This window comes from Loxodonta africana, chromosome 9, assembly GCF_030014295.1.
Source record: "Loxodonta africana isolate mLoxAfr1 chromosome 9, mLoxAfr1.hap2, whole genome shotgun sequence".
Lineage (NCBI taxonomy): Eukaryota > Metazoa > Chordata > Mammalia > Proboscidea > Elephantidae > Loxodonta > Loxodonta africana.
This window is the reverse complement of record NC_087350.1, coordinates 71,708,100-71,722,327: the sequence shown is the minus strand read 5'-3', so window position 1 is coordinate 71,722,327 and position 14,228 is coordinate 71,708,100. Positions and strand designations below refer to the sequence as shown.

The 14,228-nt window shown below is 38.9% G+C and overlaps 1 protein-coding gene across 4 annotated transcripts in view; it reads left to right on the top strand.

Annotated features, from left to right (window-relative positions):
• The window catches only part of SLC44A1 (solute carrier family 44 member 1), a 180,665-nt gene that overhangs the window by 37,844 nt on the left and 128,593 nt on the right, over nt 1–14,228 (top strand). Inside the window, exon 1 of one of the 4 annotated variants that reach the window (XM_010587787.3) lies at nt 6,927–7,015. The exons of the other annotated variants lie outside the window; for them this stretch is intronic. The gene's annotated coding sequence lies outside the window, so the exon portion shown is untranslated. Of the gene's footprint in view, nt 1–6,926; nt 7,016–14,228 lie in introns of those variants that run through there. 4 annotated transcript variants of the gene reach the window in all.

Below are 14,228 nucleotides of genomic sequence, written 5' to 3'. Positions count from 1 at the left end.
GTTGGCTTGTTCTGGATCCAGCAGCTGTCTCTTGTCTGACCTCTGGTTCTTGGGACTTGAGCTAGCAGTTTACCTGTCCATCTTGTGATTCGCTGATCTTCACGGCCTGAGAGCAACAATCCTGCTTCCCAACCTGCCTGTCTTGGGTTCGCAAGCCCCTGCAGCTTAAATGACTGAGGAGAAACCTTGTGATCTTGCCTGTGGACCTTGGGGATGCCTCAACTGTCCAACCTGCTCATCTTGGGTTCACCAGCGTCTGCAGCTCCGTGAGTTGGGAAAGGACTCTATCCTGACCCAAGGACTTGGGATGTTCCAACCTCTACAATCGCGTGAGCTGATTCCTTAATATAAATCTCACTCTCTCTATTTATATGCATTATTGGTTTTGCTTCTCTAGAGAATCCAGCCTAAGACAACCTGGTCTTTGGAACCTAACCAAGTCGGTATGTGAGGAGAGGATATGTGTGTGTGTGTGTATATATACATATATGTATAATACATTTGTAGGTGGGGTTGGGAAAATATTCTAAACATTAAGTGTAAAGGGTAGTCTAGTATCAGATAATAAAACATAAAGCTATAATAGTCAATATTGTGATGCAGTTTATATCACAGTAAATTTAGGGCTCGTGAGTTTGGGTATTGAAGGTAGAGTACTTGATATTCCAGGCTTAGCTTTGCCACTTGCTAGCCATATGATCATGACCTAGTTTCTTAGTTTGTTTTTCCAAGCCTGAGTTTCCTCACCTGGATTTCCGTGTTGTAAATACTCTCACCATGACTGATTTTGAGCTACCATTGTGAAGTCCCTGAAAAAGGAGTTGGGAAAAGCTGTGAACAGTTGGCTCTTATGAGCTGGTGCAAGCTGGCTGCAGCACACAAGCCTGGTACAGGCATGCCAGAGCATGCTGAGAAACCACCTTAGCGATCACTTAGCCCACTGAGATGAACTCTTGACTCCCAGGCCAGAGCACATTCCTGCTTGAAGCTGCCTTCTCCGGGAAGTTTAATAGAGATAATTAAGAGTAAAAATCTACTGTGTTGTATCATAGAGAGCATCTTGAGAGGGAGCTGACCCTGCAAAGAGTCTCTGGGGTGGGGGGAGTCCTGTAGGGTGGCAGGGCCCCACCCTCGGAGTAGCCTCTTGGGGGACAAAGTCACATAATGGCTGAGGACTAAAGGGAGAGGTGTTGCTGGCAAACACTTAGCAGAAAAGAAGCAGTTGGGCCAGAGTGAAGGGCGTTTCTCCTGTGGTTTCTTTTTCTGAAGCCTGTGATACTCATGGCAGTAATGTGTATTTTACTGTCTTTCTGCATCTCCATATATTTATATTCATTTTCTCTGTTTATTCCCCTCCTGCTGATATTATTCAATTCCTGTGTATAATAGTTTACATGACTGACTTTTTGTTTGTGGTCACCGGAAAGGTCAGTTGTGGGGAGGAGGGGTGGTGTGTGAGTGATGAGAAGACCGAGGTGATGTATTATGTGAGGAGGCCACAGATGTGTCAGATGGTGGCCTGGGAGTCATGGTATTATCAGGAAGGAAGGCTTCAAGGTGTGGAGCCTTGGAGCTTGTCTCATGTTTGTTGGGCAAAGGGCCTCCATCAGGGGCTTGTACTTTTTATTTCACAGTGGATTAGTATATGGTCATTTGGTAACCTTGTTTTAAATATACCATCTCAGAGTGGATTGTTTTGTTGTGATCATATTTGTAGTTCTAACAAATGATTGGTTTATTCTTAGGGTGACCTTGTGGGGAAAAAAGCAAGATTTAATGGGATTTCAGAGAAGCGAAGACTGTCTGAATATGAGAGCAGTATTGTCGGATATTGTATCATTGCTTAAAACCTGTGATTGAGAATCATTCATTTGGGCGATACAAAAAAACCACTTGGTACAGCGTGGGAGCGGGTATGCAAAGTGGAGAGAGGGGAAAAAAGAGTTATTACTTTTAAGGAGTTAATGAAGAATACTCTTAGGATATGAGAACTGCCAGAATTGGATACAGACCAGTCAAGATATAAACCAGACCTGCCTGAGCTTGTGACTTGGCTTTGGAGATGGAAAAAAAATGGTTTCTTAGGAGTAGGATGTTTTAGTGACTCACTGGGCGTGGAAATCTACAGATGCCCCTGTTTTAAGAGCGTTTGTTCAAGTTTGGTCCATTAACATTCACTTTTCTTGGGGTTTTTTTTAGGAGCAAGTTTAGTATCTGTCATTTTATTTTTTGGCTATTAATTTGATGATTCAGTGTTCTCACTTATTTGGGTGTTCCTAGTCTTTTAGTGTGAATTTTTCTTTAATCACTCTAAGCCTTCAGCTGGTTTTCATTAATTCAGCTTCTGATGTATCTGTATATTTTCCTGAAAACCTTCACCAAGGACTAAAGGGAGAGGTGTTGCTAGCAAACACTTAGCAGACAAGGGGCAGTGGAATTACTGAATCTCAGCCTTGGAAGGGACTGTAATAGTTTTCTAATCCCATTGTCAATTTGATGTTTGAATTCTCTGTATTATTTTCTTTTCCATTTCAGGCTTCAATAATTGATGTCTTTATTTTCAGTGGTTGGATTTTACCTAGTAGTAGAATTTAGAGGCTTTTTGACAATATAGCATCCTCAGATACAGTAAACTTAGAGATAATCAATTGGTCATACTTTGGGGTAGCTGAAAGGCTAACACTATTCAGAGGCACCTGTTACAGGATACCCTGAGCTTTGAGAGGAGCTCGCACCATGGTTTTGATTGGTTCGGGAAGGAGGAAGAGGGTGTTGGAGGCTGGTGGGGAAGTAAAACCAACCTCTTTGCTTCCAAAGCTAGCCTTAGTAGGCTAGCTTGGAGGCCCAGGAGGTGCCTTTTTGTAATTTATGCTGAAATGCTGGGAGAAGTTCTCCAGAAGAGTTCTATGTTATAGCTGTTTAATATTTCCTGCTTATAGAGTTTGAATGCAGAGTACTTAGTGAGGTTCAGGTTTTACCAGGGAAGACCAGCTGGATGTCTGCTAGGAGGCCTTACCAAGTAGCACTGCCTTTAGAATTCACCAAGTTCAGGGGCTTTGGAGACTCTGAAACTTAATTTTGTTAGTACGTTTAGAATGTATTCTTCAATTAATAGTTGATTCATATAAACCAGGGTCATGAGACAGGTGTGTCAATTCAGAAAGCTAATTTTATTAGAGATTTAACTGACTTACAGACCAAAAAAAAAAAATTCTTGTCAGCTTGGCTGGCATGCAAGTAAAGCCAAATTATTATTATTGAAGAATGATCATATTTATTCTTAATGGAAAAGTAGTTCATGCTGCTTTTTTAATCCAGTCAAAATATACAAATGTGTTGTAAGTCCTTTCTGATCCCACCTCATGAAATCACAGTGGTTAAGCTTGTCTATATTTTTCCAGACTTTTCATACATCTATTGCTGTCTTGCTTTTTTTTTTTTTAAACAGGCTTATTTTAAAAAATCCAACCAAAATACAGAAAGGGGAATAGTAGAAAGTGAAAGTTCTTTCTTATCCCACCTTATGAGTTAACGATTTACAGCTTAGTCTGTATCTGTTCTTAAGACTCTTCATACATGAGATAAACCTCTATTGCTTTATTTTTCTGTAGTTCTGTAGTTATGCTATGTGCACTGCTTGGCACCTTGTGAGAAGCCAGAGGACAGTTAGAAGATTGCCTGGTGAGATGGAATCAGATGAAGGGGACTAGGCTGGATGACTCATGGTGCAGCTGCAGCTCAGTAGTCTGAATTGGCCATTCAGCAATAGCTCAGAGGCTCGAGTGCTACAGTTTTGCTGCTATGGCACCCCTTCCCTAAGACAGCTTGGAAGGGCGATGTCAACATTTATCTCTCAGACTTTTTTTTTTTTTCAGTACAACTGGCAAGTACATCCTGGCACCTCAATAAATAGTAGCTGTTTTTTTTAGTATATGCATCTGGAGCCCTGGTGGGGCAGTGGTTAAGAGCTTGACTGTTAACTGAAAGGTTGGCAGTTTGAAACTACCAGCTGCTCCTTGGAAACCCTATGGGGCTGTTCTCTTCTGTCCTATAGGGTCACTATGAGTTGGGATCGGCTCAACAGCAATGGGTTTTATATGCACCTACCCTGCCAGCCCCTTTTTTCTGTAGCTGTGTTTATACTACAGTCTAGCTTTGCCTTGGCATGTGCACTCTTTGGTCTCTTTAAGGTGGCTTTTCCGACACTGCATTGATCTATTATGTTGTATTTTAATTCTCCACAATTTTATTTCCCTTTTCCCCTTGTGCTGCCTGTAAAGAGATTGAGCTAGTCTATGAAAATTAGCACTTAACTCTGTAGTAATTCTAACAGCTTCTGATTTCTCTGAAAAATGCTTTGGTTCCTCAGATTTCATTATTACCGAAGTCTTTATCTTACTGAATCTATTCTGCTTTTATTTTGTTGTATACCCGATGTAGCTGTATTAAAAATGACTATGGAATCCATCAGGAAATGGGCAGAGTTCCTTCCACATGTGAAGTGACTAATGTGAACCCCCTTTTAAGTGTTTTTAATGTGATTTCTTTTGTATATACATAACAACTTTATTGAGCTGATTCACATATCATATAATGCATGCATTTAAAGTATACTATTTAATGGTTTTTAATATATTCAGAATTGTGCAGCCATCAGCCACAATGAATTTTAGAACATTTTCTTCACCCTGGAGAGAAACCCCACACCCAACCCCAGGCAAACAGTAATCTACTTTTTGTCTCTATAGATTTATCTACTCTGGACATTTCATACTATTGAAATAATATAATATGTAGCTTTCTGTGTCTGGCTTTTTTCACTTAGTGTAGTGTTTTTAAGGTTCATTGATACTGTAACATGTATGAGTACGTCATTCCTTTTTATTGCCAGATAATACTTCATTGTATGGATGTACTGTATTTTATTTATCTGTTCATTTGTTGATCAATATTTGTATGTGATTCCTTAACAGCAACGTAGTATTATTACTCTTTTTGAAATCTAGGCAAGTGTTATACAAAATAGAGATGGAAGTTACAGATGACTAGGAAGAAAAATCAGTTTATTTCTACCTGTTAAACATCACTGCAGGTGTTTTCTTTAAATATCAAGAGTAATATTTGAACATTTGGAAATTATCTCAGAAACCAAAATATAAAATATGTTAATATACCGTTTCCTCACTTATAGACATGATTGGGTTCCAAAGACCAGGTTGTTATGTAAAATCAGCGTTACGCAAAATGGAGTGTCCATTTCTTCCATTTCAAACATTTATACAGGCCCATACTGTCAGTGGGACAGTAGCTTCCCAATAACCCTGAGAGGCAGAAAAAGTGGGTGGGCACTATATATGTCCCACTGGTTACATTAATGTGCAAAATATTCAGATAGTAGATTTTTTTTTTTTACTGTTACCGTAAGTGTGAAATGTCAGATAACGAGATAGTCGGTAAGTAAGGAGAAGGTATAAAATATTATTCTTGGTTGTGACCAGAAAAAATAACCATTTAAAAAATGATTTAGATAGACTAAGCCACAGAATGTACTGTTGTATTTTTTCTACAGTTCTTAAACCTGTTAATTCCATATTTTCTCTTCTACATAGATCAGTTCAGTGTTCACCCAGGATACACTATCCACAGTGAACATGGCAGAGCAGAGTGGTTTATGGGTTCTGGAACCAGTTGCCTACTTCACATCCCTACTACTTATTGACTCTGTGACTTGGACAACTTAATCCCATTTGCCTCAGTTTTCTCATCAATAAAATGGGAATAATAATAATGCTAACCTTATAGACTTGTTACGAAGATTAAATGAATTAACATATGCAAAGTGTCTGGCAAATGGAATATACTCAGTAACAATGTTAGTGGTAGTCTGCATCTTTGTATGGTATTACTATTTAGTGTTGCACAGTCACTTTAAGTACTTGTAATAAAACAATTTACTTGGGTACTTTTCTTAATCGAGGTTGATCCATGACATCTTTATACCTTTAATAAATTTGTGCAATTTTGTCTGATGTGTGAACTCAAATGAATTGTGTCTTTATAAAAGGAAGGAGAGAAACTATTGAACCCTGAAAACATAGATTAGGAAGAGGAGAACATTAGAAATGTGAAAGTAAAGTAACAATCTTTTATGTTCTAGCATAGTTCTTTGCACGTGGTAATACTTTATTTATTGAATGGAGTTTTAAAAATACATAGTTCAGTTGATAATGGGTTTCAGAATTGAAGTTTCCTTCGACTCCCTTTAAAAATGTAAGGTATAAGAAGACATTCAGTTGCAAATAATATTATCATTTGAAAATTATTATTAATTTGTTTCTTGGGTTTATCATGATTGTCTACATAACCATGCACTCATTAATTTCTGTTTGTATTTCCTTTACAACTCAACTTTTCACATTTCAGACACACATTTAGAATGTGTATTTAAGATTGATAAAGATGAATATTTGTGAGAATTCACTTTTTTTTGGTATCTTAGCTATGATTCTCCCCATTGCCCATTGGGAATGAGCATTAATGATTTGGAGCCTGATCTTAGCGACGCACTTAGCTTAAATACCTTATTTAGTCTTGGAAACAGTAGTGCGTGGTATATAGTCACTTACCTTCTGAGTGTGGATATCAACTCGGCTGGTCATCCTCCTCTTTACAAGAAGACTTAGGATTCAAACCCACATCTGTGTTCCTCCCTCAGTACACCAGGAAACCGTGGTGGCTTAGTGGTTAAGAGCTACAGCTGCTAACCAAAAGGTTGGCGGTTCACATCCACCAGGCACTCCTTGGAAACTCTATGGGGCAGTTCTACTCTGTCCCATAGGGTCTCTATGAAACAGCAATGGGTTTGTTTTTTTCCTACACCAGGGTACCTCTCTAACATTGCCAGTTTTTCTCCATTCTTCAGGAAAAACCTTGCCCTGACTAGGTGGTTCTCAGCATGCATACAGCTTTCTAATGAAGTTTGAAGTGTCCTGATCTCCTGTCGACAAAGTGTCAGGTAGAATGACTTAAAATTCTTTTGGTGGTTTTGATATTGCATCACTTTATAGCTGTCAGTAAACTGAGGAAGTAAGAAAAGAATAATCTGGAGAAATCTGAGCCAATATATCCCCCTTTTCCATTATTTTTCCACAATTAAATGGTATTAATGGAAACCAAGTAAGAAAAATATATTATAAATCAAAGTATTTAATAATTTCTACCTTCCTTTACAATGCTTTTGACATTTGCATATACTGTTTTACGTAGTTGTATAACCACAACATAGATACAATTTAGCACTATGTTTTTTAACACAACTATTTATCATATCATTTTACATGTTACTACAGACTCTTCGTAATATTTTTTACAATTGCTTACTAGTCCATTCTCATATTTACTCTTTTTCTATTATTGAGTATTTAGTTCCTATTTTTTCTTATAGCACTGTATTGAACTTCATCTTTTAGAGTATTTGCTTGGCCTTTTGAAATCCATTGCCGGATTACTTTCTAACAGTGTCAAACCAATTTACATTGCTTTCAGTTTCAGTGTGGTCTTAACCAGCGTTGCCGTTGTTGTTGGTTGCCATCAAGTTGATTTAAATTCATGGTGACCCCATGTATGCAGAGTAGAACTGCCATAGAATTTTCAAGACCTTTTGGAAGCAGTTCACCAGACCTGTCTTCCGAGGGGCCTCTGGGTAGTTTCGAATTGCCAGTGTTTTTGCTAGTGGTCAAGTGCTTAACCATGCCTTCAAAAGAAAAAAAAAAAAGGAATTTTTTATTGAGTTAAAATCCTTCATTTTAGCTATTTTAAAGTGTTTAATTCAGTGATTTTTAGTTTATTCACTGTGTTGTGCAACCATCAACACTATCTAACTCCAGAAGACTTCTGTCACCTTCCAATTCTCCCCAGCTCCCATCCCCTGGCAACCATTAATCTGCTTTCCATCTCTCTTGATCTGCCCATTATGGACATTTTATATATAGAATCATGTAATACCTGGCCTTTTGTGTCTTAACTGCTTTCATTTAGCATAAAGTTATCAAGGTTCATTGACACTTTCTTATGTATCATTACCTCACGTCTTCTTATTGCCACATCATAGTATGTATATACCCAGGCTTTTCTTCTCAAAGTGCTTTTCAGTGGGGGTAACATCCTTGCTTGAACCCTTATCTCTCTTTTCCAGAAATATACTGCATCTGTGTTTCCAAGTGAGTCTATGACCAAATAAGTTTTGGAGAGCCTCACATTAAAGGTTCAAAGAAATCTTATCCAAAAGACTAAATTTTGTTAATCAGCATATCTCAAACTTATTTAAATCTGGAATTTCCTTGTCTCATAGAACTCATTAACATCTTTAGAAAATATCATTCTGTATGATATCTGTTGGACAAGGAGATGGTCTGTCATGCAATAGAATACTTATTAGGGAATTTATCTCTTTCAAGAGAGGTAGTTAAGATGTCTGCTCTAACATCATCTACCTCAATGATAAGAGACCTAGCCTTATTTATTCATTTATTCAGTAAATATACTGAGATCCTACTATACAACCGACACTGTTCAACTACTGGGGATGTAGCAGTGAACGAAACCAATGAGTCCCTGCCCCCAAGTAGGAGGTAAGGTGGAAAGAATGAACATTCTAAGTACAACCACTTAAGCGAAGATACTGTACAGTGTGTAGAGGCACATTGTTTTGCATGGAACAGGTTTTCATTTGAAGAATATTTGAGTGCCTGCTGTAAACAGTGATGATTTCTGATTAAAAATTAGAAACATTATTCTTACCCTCAAGATGCTCACAATTTACTGGAGAGATATGATAATTATAATATGGAATAAGTACTGTGAGGACAGTATTTGTAGTGTGCTGTAGGAATACAAAGTAAGGGAAACTTACCCATTTTGGGGGCATGAAAAAATGAGGGGAAAAGATTCCTAGAGGGAATATACCTCTGTGGATAACAACTGCTAATTCTAGCCTTCCCATGTAGGAAGAAGTGTTGGAGCTGACAACCAGGTTGCAGAAGAACAAGGTAGAGTAAGACAATATGTGTCAGGGTTTATAGACTGTAATTCCACGTGGACCCATCTTACTAAAGACAGTCTAGATAGATCAGCAGTGAAGAAGCCCAGGACAGTCAAGGAGATGAGACCCAGGGTCAACACTCCACCACAGTGTCAGTATCCCACAAGTTCAATTACCAGTGCAGGTGCCCAGAAAACCCTATACTCCAAAATGGCAAAGAGACACAAAGTAACCAATCCACCAGCAAAGTATAGCCTACTCCCAAGTCTGAACAGGGTGGGGCTGAGAAAATTTCAATTTACTGTTTCCGCCATCATCTGCTTTAGTCAATAGGAAAAAAAATTCTCTACACTTTTAAAGATATAACATTTTTTCCTATCTAATAAATTTGAGATTTTAAAGAACGTCATTTTTAACTTTTAATAAAACTTTAGAAAGTGATTTTTTCTAAGAAATGAATAAAACCGTAAACACCCTAAGTTTCTAAATTTTTTTTTAAGTGCACTAGGGATAAACATATAGAAGGTCAGCAAAAAAGAGAAGGAAAAACCCTCCATGAGATGAATTGACACAGTGGCTACAACAATGGGCTTAAGCATAAGAACAATTGGGAGGATGGTTCAGGACTGGGCAGTGTTTCATTCTGTTGTACACAGGGTCTCTATGAGTTGGAATTGACTCGATGGCACCTAACAACAATGACAGGGATAAACATAAAGAAAACAAAAATTCTCACAACTGGACTAATAGGCAACATCATGATCAACAGAAAATATTGAAATTTGTCAAGAATTTCATTTTACTTGGATCCACAACCAGCACCCATGGAGGCAGCAGCCAAATGACATATTGCATTGGGCAAATCTGCAAAGCAAAGATGTCACTTTGTGTACTAAGGTGTGCCTGACCCAAGCCATGGTATTTTCAGTCTCCCCATATGCATGCAAAAGCTGGATAATGAATAAGGAAGACTGAAGAAGAATTGATTCCTTTCAATTATGGTGTTGGAGAAGAATATTGAATATACTGTGGACTGCCAGAAGAACAAATCTGTTTTGAAAGAAGTACAGCCAGAAAGTTCCTTAGAAGCGAGGATGGTAAGACTTTGTCCTATGTACTTTGGCCATGTTATCAGGAGGGAGCTTTATGTCCTTGGAGGGAGCTTTGAAGATTCTGAATATACAACTATTTAATATTAGAGGTTTTTGTCTGTAACAGATTGGCGTGAATGAAATAAAGTCCTCGCAGATAGGCCAATGTTTGCCAAGTATGTTATTAAATCACATAAATGTCTGTGTAGCAGTGACCTTGGAGATGCATTCTCTTTGGAGAGGTACATCATGCTTGGAAAGTATGGAAGAAGGGGAAGACCATCAGTGAGATGGAGACACAGTGGTTGCAACAGTGGCCTCAAACAACAGGGATTGTGAGGATGGCGTGGGACTGGGCAATGTCTCGTTCTGTTGTGCATAGCGTCACTATGAGTCAGAATCAACTCGATGGCACCTAACAACAGCAACAACAATAACAAGGATTCGGTTCACTTAAGAATTTTTATGTGTAACCACAGAAATAGCTAGACAATGAATAAGGAAGACCGAAGAAGAATTGACGCCTTTGAATTGTGGTGTTGATGAAGAGTATTGAATATACCATGGACTGCCAAAAGAATGAACAAATCTGTCTTGGAAGAAGTACAACCAGAATGCTCCTTAGAAGCAAGGATGGAGAGACTGCGTCTTACATACTTCGGACATGTTGTCAGGAGGGATCAGTCCCTGGAGAAGACGTCATGCTTGGCAGAGTTAAGGGTCAGCAGAAAAGAGGAAGACCCTCAATGAGGTGGATTGACACAGTGGCTGCAACAATGAGCTCAAGCATAACAATGATTGTAAGGATGGCTCAGGACCGGGCAGTGTTTTGTTCTGTTGTGTATAGGGTCGCTGTGAGTCGGAACCGACTCGACGGCACCTGCCAACAACAACAACCACAGAAGTGAAAATCTTATTCTGTGCAGAATTGCTGTGGACTAAAACCTTCATTGGCAAAGGCAATATCTAATTTTTATTTAAAACAGATTTACTCAATCTCTTCTAAATCCATCCATTAGCTGTGTTACATGTCAGTGTAATCTTCACGTTAGCTCTTCGTAAGTCACTATAGTCTTCATAAGTCAGTTCTTACTTGTTTCAGCTTTGAAGCAAGCAAAATTGGAGTAAAAAGCCTTACTGAGTACCATAAATTCCTGCTTAAAAAGAAATGGCTACAGTATAGCAATACAAATCAGTAAATCCATTAGCTATATGGAAACTATAAAGGCACAAAGTAGAGTCTTGGTCCTGTCAGTCCATCCTTGGTATTGTCAAGCACTGAAGAAATTCTGACTCTTGTAGGATGTGGCAGGAAATAATGAAGCCCATAAAAAGTGTAATTTAAAAAAAAATTTTTTTTTATATTAAAAAAGTTGTTCACCACTGATCCAGGAGGAAAACAAGTTAGAAATGCTGTTTGATGGCTGCATCAAGGCTTGTCTGCATAGTTTTGATGGTGTCTCATTGATGATGGAGGGAAAAGATGAAAAGATATTGTTAGCTATGTTGCAGAGCAAAATTAACTTGGCTGCTGCCCAGTAATTATCATGTGCTCATCTGCAAGAAAAACACTCACTGACAAGTGTGATGTCAGAAGGACATCTTTGTCACAGGCCCACAGTTGGTTTTTTTAGGGCAGCGGAGAAAGAGTGAAGTCATTGGCAACATATCTCCATTGGTCTTTCTGTTACTATGTAGATACACAATTTATAAAGCAACTCTTAGTTTCCATTTCCCCCTTTTTCCTTAAAAGGATGAATGCTGGTGATTTAGCATAAAGTTCATGAACTGAGAAAAGCAGTTGGACACAGATACCTGTATCTTTCTACTCAATGTATCTTACTACCTTTAACTGCCTATTAAAATCATGCTTTTATTTTTACCTTTCAAATATGAATTGCCGTTACCAGGCTTAGCAAATGAAACGGATTACTCATGGTAACTGTGGTTATGCACTCCAAATCCTTGACGGAGCTTTCCCAAAGGACAGGTAATGTCTTTCAAAACCCTATTATAAGATTTTATTTGCAGGTGCTATGAATGGAAGGCTGAAAGCCTCCATGTTTTATCGCTACCCAACTTCATCAGGTCTGCTCACTCTTTTGAAAATTGTGGCAAAAATGATACACATCAGCTCTTTTATTCTTTTGTTACTACTCTGCACAAATAAAAGCATATTGGAATTTAATGAAGCAGTATGTCCTTGGAGGGAGTTTTGAAGATTCTGAATGTACAACTATTTATCTTTAATACTAGAGGTTTTCATCTAAAAAGGTTTGGCATGAACAAAATAAAGTCCTCACAGATAGGCCAATGTTTGCCAAGTATGTTCTTAAATCACATAAATGTCTGTGTAGCAGTGACCTTGGAGATGCATTCAGAGACCATTATAGAGACTTTCTAGTGTGCCAAGTAGTTGGGACAAAGAAAACTATAGCGGAGCCTCTGGAACTATGAGACAGTTTTGGAGATGGTCTGCTTACTCAGGAAGTAGAGGCTGTGGCTGTTCAAGAAAATATTTGAGGTGGGGGTAGAATTTGGCTCTTTAAACAAATTAACCATTTACCCGAGGACACATTCTGTGTTTTAGCTTGTGTTACTTCTGGAGGCATAGTTGGTTTTTCATAGGAATCAGGGAAAGGCAGCAGCAATAAAATCTGTGCTTCAGAGATTTAGGCACACGTGAAGGATGGCGTTTGTATGCTTGTCATTACGTGTACATGTCATCAGGAGGGACCAATTGCTAGGGGAGAGTCAGTGAAAAAGAGGGGGATACATAAATTGACACAATGGCTGCAACAGTGGGTTCAAACATAGAAACAGTTGTGAGGATGGCGTAAGATCATGCAGCATTTTGTTCTGTTCTATGTAAGGTTGCTATGACTCGGAGCCTATGAGTTGGAGCCGACTCCACAGCACCTAACATTAGATGTAGGCTTCAGGTTATGTGCAATTCCTGCCCCATCAGCTTAATTTTCCTTATTGCTGGCCTTCAAGAAATGATGTAAGGATGCAAGCAGGTGTTGGTGACTTATCATAAGGATTTTTTGTGTGTGTGTGTGCTTTAAGTGAAAGTTTACAAATCAAGTCAGTCTCATACAAAAATTTATATACACCCTGCTATATACTCCTAGTTGCTCTCCCACTAGTGAGACAGCACACTCCTTCCCTCTACTCTCTATTTTTGTATCCATTCGGCCAGCTTCTGACCCCCTCCACCCTCTCATCTCCCCTCCAGACAGGAGCTGCCCACATAGTCTTATGTGTCTACTTGATCCAAGAAGCTTACCCCTCACGAGTATCATTTTATATCCCATAGTCCAATCCAATCCCTGTCTGAAGAATTGGCTTTGGGAATGGCTACTGTCTTGGGCTAACAGAAGGCCTGGGGACCATGACCTCTGGGGTCCTTCTAGTCTCAGTCAGACCATTAAGTCTGGTCTTTTTACAAGAGTTTGGGATCTGCATCCCACTGCTCTTCTGCTCCCTCAGGGGTTCTCTGATGTGTGTTCCCTGTCAGGACAGTCATCGGTTTTAGCTGGGCACCATCTAGTTCTTCTGGTCTCAGGCAGATGTAGTCTCTGGTTTATGTGGCCCTTTCTGTCTCTTGGGCTTGTAATTACCTTGTGTCTTTGGTGTTCCTCATTCTCCTTTGTTCCAGGTAGGTTGAGACCAATTGATGCATCTTAGATGGCCCCTTGCTAGCATTTAAGACCCCAGATGCCACTTTCCAAAGTGGGATGCAGAATGTTATCTTAATAGATTTTCATTGTGCCAGTTGACTTAGATGTCCCTTGAAACCATGGTCCCCAGACCCCTACCCCTACTATGCTAGCCTTCGAAGTGTTCAGTTTATTCAGGAAACTTCTTTGCTTTTGGTTTAGTCCAATTGTGCTGATCTCTCCTGTATTGTGTGTTGTCTTTCCCTTTTATCATAGGATATTCTTGATTCTGCTTAAATTTCTGAGTTTCAGTACTTTATTATTAGTAATGAATACTTGTGGCGTATCTTCCAAATGATAAAAACACAGAAGTATAAGCAGTGCTACAGTTGTGAACTGCTGGCCTAAATGGTATTGGAATCAACACGGTTTGCC